The 11,049-nt window shown below is 34.0% G+C and overlaps 1 pseudogene; it reads right to left on the reverse strand.

The window, feature by feature from the left end:
* Nucleotides 1-627: 627 nt before the first annotated feature.
* On the reverse strand, nucleotides 628-1,384 carry LOC122467064 (annotated as a pseudogene).
* Between the last annotated feature and the right edge of the window lie 9,665 nt (nucleotides 1,385-11,049).

Below are 11,049 nucleotides of genomic sequence, written 5' to 3' on the forward strand. Positions count from 1 at the left end.
CAAGTTGGGTCAGAGATAGGATGATGGAAGAAACAGGAGACAGTCAAAGAGTGAGAGAGACTTGACCATTAGTGGTTTTGAAGAGAGCCAAGGAATGTAGGCAGGCTCTAGAAGCTGGGCACAGTTCTCAGATGACAGCAAGAAAATGGGACCTTGATTCTTCAATTGAAAAGAATTGAAATCTGCCAGCAACTGAATGAACAAGGAAATATAATCCCCCACTCCCAACCTCCAGAAAAGAATGAAGTCCTGTCAACACTCTAATTTTAGCCCAGCCCATGTCAGATGGCTGACCTACAAAGCTGCAAGATAATACACTTCTGTCATTTTAAGCCACTAATTTCATGGTGATTTGTGATGGCTGAAAAACAAAAGCAAAAACAGAAACAAAAACAAAAAACTTTTACACTTACCTTAATAAAACTTCCAATCTAAAGGACTTATCAGTGATGGTCCCTATAGTCATTTATACCAAATTTTAAACTTTCAACTCATATCTTATCCTTAATGATTCTGGTATATTAAACTGTGCTATATTGGAAATGTGTGTATAGCCAACAAAACTAGTAAAATATTAAAAAACTGAAAGTTACACAATAATTTTATATAAAAACTCCAAAAAGTTCATTAGTAGTTGTTATAAGAAACATTTCTTCTAGGAGTGATTTCTAAGGCAATAGAAGTGAGTTTTATGAGTTTATGAGTTTCCATAAAAACAGAACCTCTGTCTCAGAAGAAGGGATATCAATAAGAGGACCAGGCTTCTCTATTTCCAAGTTCAGTGGTTTCCCCTGTTCATAACTCAGGTTTGAATTATCTTTCATTTTAATCTCTTCCTCTTCCACTTCCAAAGGTTTGTCTGAGGCTGAAGGCTCATTATCTTCATTTTCATGCAGAAAGCGAAAATCATGTTGGGTCTATAGAAAAAATCGTTGTCCTTGATTTGTAGCCATTCCACATCACCTGTTTTCTTCTCCTTCCCTCTTTTCTGTCAGAAGAGTCCTTGTTATGCTGAGTTTCTTCATTGTATGGCATTTTATCTTAGCACTGTTTTTTTTTTATTGCCCTCTGTATCATCATATTCAACATTTTCTTCAGATACAATCCAGGTCCCAAGAGTGTCTTCATACTCTCCATACTATTCTTCATAGCTGTCCACTTGAAGAATGGGCCTCTCAGTGTCAATTCCTAGAACTTTGCGTTTATTTTCACATTTTGATAGAAAGTCTGAATCAATAATTCCAGACAATTCCACCAAAACCAACTGCTCTACCTCTTCTTCTTCCTCTTCCTTCTCCTCCCAGCTCCTCTCATCAGTGGCCACCCTAATCCTGCACCTCTTTGGGACCTCTGAATCAGTGGCCGTGCTCTCCAGGGCTACCATCTTGAGTAGAGGCCTATCTTGTGTTTTTGATCCTAGCCATTCTGACTGAGTCAGGTGATATCTCTTTGTGGTTTGGATTTGGATTTTCCCTGATGTTGAGCACATTTTCATGTGCCTGTTGGTCATCTGTATGTCTTCTTTGGAAAAATGTCTGTTCAGGTCCTTTTTTAGTTTGTGTGTGTGTGTGTGTGTGTGTGTGTGTGTGTGTTTATGTGTTTGAGTTGTGAGTTCTTTAAATATTTTCAATATTAACCTCTTATCTGATGTATCATTTGCAAATATCTTTTCCCATTCTGTTGGTTGCTTTTTCGTTTTGATGATGGTTTCCTTCACCATGTAATAGTTTTCTAGCTTGATGTAGTCCCAATTCCTTATTTTTTGCTTTTGTTTCCTTTGCTTTGAGGAGACAGATCCAGAAAAATATTGCCAATGCCAGTGTTTAAGAGTTTATTGTCTATATTTTCTGTGAGGAGTTTTATGGTTTCAGGTCTTACATTTAGGTCTTTAATTAACTTTGTATTTATTTTTGTATATGGTGTAAGAAAGGGGCCCCAGTGTCATTTTTTAGCATGTAGCTGTCTAGTTTTGCCAACACCATTTATTGAAGAGATGGTATTTTTCCCTTTTTTAAAAATATATATTTAAATGTTTATTTATTTATTTTGAGAGCGAGCGAGAGAGAGAGAGAGAGAAAGGCATAGAGGGGAGAGGGGTGGGGGGGGGGATGGAGAGAGAGAGAATCCTAAGCAGTCTCTGTGCTGATGTAGGGCTTGATCTCACAAAATATGATATCATGACCTGAGCAAAATCAAGAGTTGGATGTTTAACCTACTGAGCCACCCAGATGTCCTGGTCTTGTTCCTACTGTGTATTCTTGCCTCATTAGTCATGTATTAATTGATCATGTAAGTGTGGGCTTATTTCTGTGCTCTTTATTCTGTTCCATTGATCTGTATGTCTGTTTTTGGGCCAGTACCATATTATTTTACTATTTGCTTTCTAGTATAGTTTGAAATCAGAGGATTTGATATCTCCAGCTTTGTTCTTTTTCTCAACGTTGCTTTGGTTATTTGGGATCTTTTGCAGTTCCATAGAAATTTTTGGAGTATATGTTCTGTTCTGTGAAAAATGCCATTGGTATTTTAATAAGGATTTCACTGAATATATAAGTTGCTTTGGATAGTATGGACATTTTAAGAATATTAATTCTTCCAATCTGTGGGAACAGAATATCTTTCCATTCATTTGTGTTGTCTTCAATTTCTTTCATCAATATCTTATAGTTTCCAGAGTAAAGGTCTTTAAGTTTCTTGGTTAAATTTATTCCTTTTCCCATTTTAGGGGTGCCTGGGTGGCTCAGTCAGTTAAACGTCCAACTTCAGCTCAGGTCATGATCTCACTGTTCATGGGTTCAAGCCCCACATGGGGCTCTGTGCTGACAGCTCAGAGCCTGGAATCTGCTTCAGATTCTGTGTTTCCTTCTCTCTATACCCTTCCTCCACTCATGCTCTGTCTCTCTCTGTCTTTCAGAAATAAATAAACATTATAAAAAATTAAAAAAAAATTGTTTCTAGGTATTTTATTCCTTTTGATCCAACTGTAAATAGAATTGTTTTTATTAATTTCTCTTTCTTATAGTTCATTATTAGTGTATAGAAACACAACTGATTTCTGCATCTCAGCTTTGTATCCTGAAACTTTACTGTATTTATTTATTCGAATAACTCCTTAGTGGAGTCTTGATGGTTTTCAATATGTAGTATCATATCATCTGCAAATAGTGACAGTTTTACTTCTTTCTTAACAATTTGAATGTCTTTTGTTTTATTTTTATTTATTTATTTATTTATTTATTTATTTATTTATTTATTGTCTTATTGCTGTGGCTAGGACTTCCAGTACTATGTTGAAAAAAGGTGCTAAGAGTGGACATCTTTCTTTGTTCTTGATCTTGGAAAACTTTTCACCATTAGGTATGATGTCAGCTGTGTGTTTGTCTTATATAGTCTTTATTATGTTGAAGTATGTTTTCTATAAACTCACAGTGGAACTTCTTTCAAAATTGGAGTCAGTCCTCTCAAACCTGCTTCTGTCTTATCAATTAAGTTTATGTAATATTCTAAATCCTTTGTTGTCATTTCAACAATCTTCACAGCATCTTCAAGAGTAAATTCCACCTCAAGAAACCACTTTCTTTGCACATCCATAAGAAGCAGTTCCTCATCTGTTCAAGTTTTATTATGAGATTGCACCAAATCAGTCATATATTCAGGCCCCGCTTCTAATTGTAGTTCTCTTGCTATTTCCACCATCTCTGAGTTATTTCCTCCACTGAAGTCTTGAACCCTAACAGTTATCCATGGGGACTAGAATCAGATTCTTGCAAACTTTTGTTATTGTTGATATTTTGATCTCTTCCCATGAATCACAAATATTCTAAATGGCAGCTAGAATGGTGAATCCTTTCTGAAAGGTTTTCAATGGACTTTTCCTGGGTCTATCAGAGGAATCACCATCTATGGCAGCTGTATATAGACTTATAAAATGTATTTCTTAAATAATAAGACTTGAAAGTCAGAATGGCTCCTTGATCCATGAACTATAGAATGGATGTTGTGTTAGCAGGCATGAAAACAACATTCATCTTGCTGTACATCTCAATCAGAGCTATTGGGTGACCAGATGCATTGTCAATGACCAGAAACATTTTAAAAGGAATTTTTTCCCCCTAAGTAGTAGGTCTCAACAGTGAGCTTAAAATATTTGGTAAACCATGTTGCAAACATATGTGCTGTCACACAGCCTTGTTTTTCCATTTACAGAGCGCAGGCAGAGTAGATTTAGCATACTTCTTAAAGGCCTTAGGATTTTTGCAATGGTACATGAGCCCTTGCTTCAACTTAAGTCACCAGCTGCGTTAGCCTCTAACAAGAGAGTCAGCCTGTCCTTTGAAGCTTTGAAGCCAGGCATTGACTTCTTCTCTCTAGCTTGACTTCTCTCTAGCTATGAAAGTCCTAGTCCATCTTCTTCCAATAGAAGGCTGTTTCATCTACATTAAAACTATATTGTTTAGTGTAACCACCTTTGTTCATTACCTTAGCTAAATATTCTGGATAACTTGCTCTAGTTTCTACATCAGCACTTGCTGCTTCACCTTGCACTTATCTGTTATGGAGGAAGATTCTTTCCTTAAATCTTATGAACAAACATTTGCTAGCTTCAAACTTTACTTCTTCAGCTTCCTCACTTCTCTCAGCCTTCAAAGAATTGAGTTGGGGTCTTGCTCTGGATTAGGCTGTGGCTTAAGGCAATGTTTTGGCTGTTTGATTTTGTATCCAGACCACTAACACTGTCTCCATATCAGCAATAAAGCTGCTTCACATTCCTATCATCAACTGCACTTATCCAGTGTTCATTAGAAACACTTTTAATTTTCTTCAAGAACTTTCCCTTTGCATTTACAACTTGGCTATTTGGTGCCAGAAGCCTAGGTTTCAGCTTATCTCTGCTTTTGAATAGTCTTCCTCACTGAGCTTAATCATTTCTAGTTTTGGATTTAAAGTGAGAGTTGTGTGACTCTTCCTTTCACTTGAACACTTGGAGGCAGTTGTAAAATTATTAATTGGTCTAATGTCAATATTGTTTTTTCTCAGGGAATAGGGAGGCCTGAGGAGAGGGAGAGATGGCCAGTCAGTGAAGCAGTCATAACACACATAACATTTATTGATTAAGCTCACTGCCTTATATAAGTACACTTCATGGCACCCCAAAACAATTACAATAGTAACTTTAAGCTCACTGATCACAGATCACCATAATAAATATAATCATAATGAATAAGTTTGAAGTATTATAATAATTACCAAAATGTGACACAAAGATATTAAGGGAGCAAATGTTGTTGGGAAACTGGTACTGATAGACTTACTGAGCACAAGGGTGGCACAAGCCTTGATTTGTAAGACATATAATATCTGCAAAGCTCAATAAAGCAAAGTATAAGAAAATAAAGGATGCTGTACATGAACCTATACGTGTGATAACATGGCATATGCATGAATACACACATTCACAAATAAGTACAAGTGAAAATGAGAAAATCTGAATAAGGTTATAGATGGTATCAATGTCAATATCATTGCTGTGATATTGTAGTACTATAGTATATGTACTATAGTTTTGCAAGATATCATTGGGGTAAATGAAAAAATGTTACATATCAGTAATATTTCTTATAACTACATATGGATGTATAGTTGTCTCAATAAAAATTTCACTTAAAAAATTTATCCTGTTTGTGTGTGTTGGAGGGGTGGGGAGAAAAGACACTCCAGATAGTAAAAACATTTGTAAATCATACATCTGATGAAAGACTTGTGTCCAGAATATAAAAAATTGTTACATATTAGAGGCCCCAAGAGAGAAAGAGAACAAAAAGGACATATTTTATATAATTATATATAATATATAATATGTATAAAATTATATAAAATATATATAACAGAGCCAAAATTATATATATGTGTGTGTATGTGATATATATATAATATATTTATAATATATTATAAATATATGATAGATGTATATCCCAGCTTGCAGTCATGCAGAAAACAAAGCCAATCTTCCTCTGTCTTTTTCTCTGTTTAGGTCCTCACTGAATTGGATGATGCCTACCCATTGGGGGAGGGCCATCTGCTATATACTTAGTTCACCACCAGTTCAAAAGCTAATATCTTTGGAAACACCCTCACGGACATCCCTAGAAATATCTGGGCATTCTGTGGGTCAGTCAAACCGACACATATAATTAACCATTACACAACTCAATACTAAAAAAGGCAAATAACTCAATTTTGTAAATGGGCAAAGTATCCAAGAAGAATGACTAATGGCATATGGAAAGATGCTCTACATAATTTGTCATTAGAGGAATGCATATTAAATGGAAGTCAAAACCTCAATGAGATGCATACTTACTAGCATGACAGCAATAAAAAAGATAACAGCAAGTGTTGAGAAGAAAGTGTAGAAACTGGTATCTCACACATTAGTGGCAGAAACATAAAATGATACAACCACTTTAGAAAATAATTTGACAAGTTATGAAAGCTTTAAATAATAAACATAATATACAATGCAGCAACTTCAGACAACTTAAAACAGGAATTCACACAAAAGTTTATATGTAAATATAAAGGTTTATATGTAAATGTTCATATTAGCATTATTCATATTAGTCTAAAAGTAGGTACTCCAAATATCCATAAACTGGTGAATGAATAAACAATACATGGCATAACAATACAATGGAATATACTACTTAATAATAAAAGGAATGAAGTACTGATACAACCTAATACATGTATGAATCTCAAAAACATAGTAAGTGAAAGAAAGCCAGACTCAAAAGACTGCATATTTGTGATTCTATGCAATGATAAGTCTTGAGTGGCAGAAAGGAAATCATTATTTGCCTGTGGCTGGTGAGCAGAGAGGGAATTAATTTCATACTGGCGTGAGGAAACTTTTTTGGGCTAAAGAAAATATTCTAAAACTCAAATGCAGTATTGTTGCACAACTCTGTATATTTACAAAAATTCACTGAATTACACTTAAAATAGGGATTTCTCTTAAATACGGAGAGCAAACAGGTGGTTGCCGCAGGTGAGGTGGGGGGGGGGGGTGGAGGTGAAATCGATAAAGGGGATTAACAGTACATTTCTCCTGATGAGCACTGAGAAATGCATAGAATTGTTGAATTATTATGTTGTACAAACTAATATAACACTGCATGCTAATTATACTTGAATAAAAAAAGGATGTATTCATGATATGTAAATTATACCTCAATAAAACTGCTATAAAATCACTGATATATGAAGCATGGATGAATTCCAAAATCAGTTTGTTGAATGTAATATGCCTTCAGAGAAGAGTACAGATTAAATGAATGCAATTGCATGAAATCTGGCAGCACTGATTTGTGGTGAAACATAGAGCACTAGTTCCCTCTGTCGGGGTGGGGTAGGCGCTGGCTAGAAAAGAATGTAAAGGAATCTTCTGGTGCAATGGCGGTATTTGATATCTTGACAGCAGTTCGCTAGTTGTTTGTGTATCTAGATTTGCTAAAATTTTTTAAATGTATACTTGAGACTTAGATGTTTCGTTTTGTAAACTCTACTTCAAAAAACATAAACAAATATTGATATTCATAATGAAATGCTTATGGGTGAAATATGTCTACAAATTACTTTGAAATCCAGAAAAAAATAAGGTAGAATGATTGATGGATGGAAGGATGAGTACATGTGTGAAATTTGCAAATAATCACAAGATGTTAACTACAGAATCTAGGTGATGAGACTGTGCATGTTTACTATACAGTGCTTTCCATTTATTTGTATGTTTAAACATTCTCATGATATAATGTGGAAAAATAACACAATAGGTATTGCTCCAACTAATAGTATTTTGTCAAGGTCGTAAGCCAATTATATTTAAGACCAGTATATTCTTTAATATATTTGGTAAGTGTAGGAATCTTCCCCTTTTTATTGAGAAAGAATAACTTGTAATTTTCTACAAAATTGTTAATATCACCAGAGGTTTGTTCAGTGCTGTTACTTAAATCTAAAAAGAAGTGTTAGGATTGCCACTACATGTCTTTGTTTCTATTTCAGATTCCAAATAAACCATGGAAATAAGAAGATTGTCAGAGAAGCAAATGGCTTGGAGATCTACAGGATAAAATTTCAGAATCCTCTAATTGATCATAGTTTTCAGCTTTAGGGCCTGTTTGATTTACAGAATTGAAGTGACACATGGAATGTGATATCTGGAATAAATATTTAGGTCAATTATTTAATGATTTATGGTTTGTTTTCATTAAAAATTATAGCCCAGTACCAAAAAATTTATTAAGGTAATTGGCTTTAATAAAAAGAGAAACATATGATATATGGAATTTAAGAAACAAAACAGATGAACATAGGGGAAGGAAGGACAAATATGATAAAAACAAAGAAGGAGGCAAACCTTGAGAGATTCTTAAACACAGAGAACAAACTGAGGGTTGAGGAGGAGATGGGGGAAATGGGTGATGGGCATTGAGGAGGGTACTTGTTGGGATGAGCACTGGGTGCTAGGTGTAAGAGATGAATCACTAAATTCTACTCTTGAAACTATTATTACACTATATGTTAACTAACTTGGATTTACATAAAATTAAAAAAAAAAACGATTAACATAAAAAGAAGGAAAACATATGATTAAACCAAAATTGTATACTTGCATTTCATGTTTAGGCTAGATACTTGAAACTTTTCCTTTTATAAATCTTTTCTAGTCTTCTTGCAAAAAAGGTAATTTTAATAAATTTCAATACCACTTACTCTTAGGAGGATATAATTACATTTCATTCCACCCCTTTATATTTGCTTAGTTTTTTGACATAAAAACTTTTTCTGTGAAATTATCAACCAGGAAACAAAGGCTTCTGTTATACTTAATAATAATTTCTTTCTCTGTGTATATATGTGAAATTATATGTGTATTTTATTGTACTATAAGTTACTTAAAAGGCAGAAGGCTTTTGTTTTTCAAAACTACAGTAACATTTTTCCTGCATCCCTTTGAGAAGTTTTCCATTAAATGTAAATTATGCTCTTTTAAGAGAATAGTATTATGGGTGCTTTTCATTGATTGCAAAACCTTCCATTTACAAAGAGCATAGGAACATGATATATGATGGATGGGCTGTCAAATGAATTGAATAAACTGTTGCTAAAGCAACTTCAAAATGAGTCCATGAGCTACCTGAGCACATCTGGTCTTAACCGGTTTTTGATTGCAGTAACAATACCATATCTTGACCTTGAAAAACAACACATTTCTTATTATTGCAAATATAATTTAAAACAATGCAGATTCACTCTCTATATTTCAGGTATCATCAGTAAGGATTTGGGTAACCAGATTATAGCACTGAAGTCAATAGGGGATTATAAATGCCAAGAATATGGAGAGAAAGCAAGCTCTAATGTAAAATAAAACCAATCAAATAAAAACTCTACAATTATCATTATTCCAATAGGAGAAAAATCAATATCATGGTTTTTTTCAATGAAGTTTTATTTTAAAATACTTTTAAATTCCAGAAAACCTCTGATAGTAGAGGATATATACCACACTCAATTTCTCTTACTGTTAGTATCTTACATTAGTATGGTACATTTGTCACAATTAACTAATATTGATATATTATTATTATTAACTAAAACCCATAATATATTCAGACATCTTTAGTTTTTACCGAATGTCCCTTTCTGTCCAGAACCCTATTCAGGATGCCATATTATATAGTGAGTCATCATGTCCCCTCATGTTTCTCTAGACTGTGGCAGTGTCTCAGATTTTCCTTATTTTTGCTGGTCTCAACAGTTTTAAGGAGTACTGGTCAGGTATTTTATAGAATGTACCTCAATTGGGTTTGATGTTTTTCTCACAATTAGACTGTGATTATGGGCTTGGGGGATGTAGGCCATTGGCGGATGTATGATATCATTCTCATCATTTCATATCAAGCATACATGCTATCAACATATTTTCTCATCACTGATGTTGACCTAGATCACTTGGCTGAGATAGCGTTTTTCACTTATCTCCACTGAAAAGTTACTCTCCTGTCCCCTTCCTCTTTCCATACTATACTTTTTGGAAAGAAGTTACTATGTGCAATCCACTTTTAAGGGATAGAGACTTACACTCCACTCTTTGAGGTGGGAATATCTACATAAATTTCTTGATATTTTTCCACATGGAAGGATAGGATTGTCTCTTCTTTTCAATCTATTCATTTATTTGTTTAGCCATTTATTTATATTGGTATTGTCTCAAGGATATTTATTTTATGCTCTGGGGTTATGATCCAAAATCAAATTATTTATTTTGTTGCTTAAATTATTCTAGCTTTGGAATTAGGATCTTTTGCCATGTCCTTTTGCCATACTGACATTGGTGTGTGTGTGTGTGTGTGTGTGTGTGTGTGCATTTCTTTACCTTCTACCACTGCAAGATGGCCCAAGTTCATTTAATACATTTCCTGTCCCAGTTGTAGAATAAGTGATTTTTTCAGGAAATTCTAGTTCCTTTTATGGAGAATGGTATTACAAAACAAGATATGGTCTCTGGGTGTGCTCCTTGTTTCTGAAACATCATTGCTTCTACTTATATCAGATAAGAGTTTGGAAATATGTATGAATACTAACCATGTTTACACATATATCTGTAAGTATTCTACATATATTTCTTTCTTTCTTTCTTTCTTTCTTTCATTCATTTTCTCTTTTTTCTCTCCCTCTTTCTTTCTTTCTTTCTTTCTTTCTTTCTTTCTTTCTATTTCTATTATCTATCTATCATCTATACCCATCTATATTTATATTAAAACATGAGTTCATACTGTTGTCTCCAACTCAAATCCAGGACCACTTTCACCATTCTTTCCATTGTTATCTCTTTCCTGTAACTCGTAACTCGAACAGTGATAAACCTGGTTTCTGTCATCTTCTATCAACTTACTTACTTGTTTAATTCCAGTGTACTTGTGTAGTCATTTCATAATTTCAACATCACTTTTTAATGATAAAACAAAATAATGTTAGCAAAGG

Source organism: Prionailurus bengalensis, chromosome A3, assembly GCF_016509475.1.
Source record: "Prionailurus bengalensis isolate Pbe53 chromosome A3, Fcat_Pben_1.1_paternal_pri, whole genome shotgun sequence".
Classification (NCBI taxonomy): domain Eukaryota; kingdom Metazoa; phylum Chordata; class Mammalia; order Carnivora; family Felidae; genus Prionailurus; species Prionailurus bengalensis.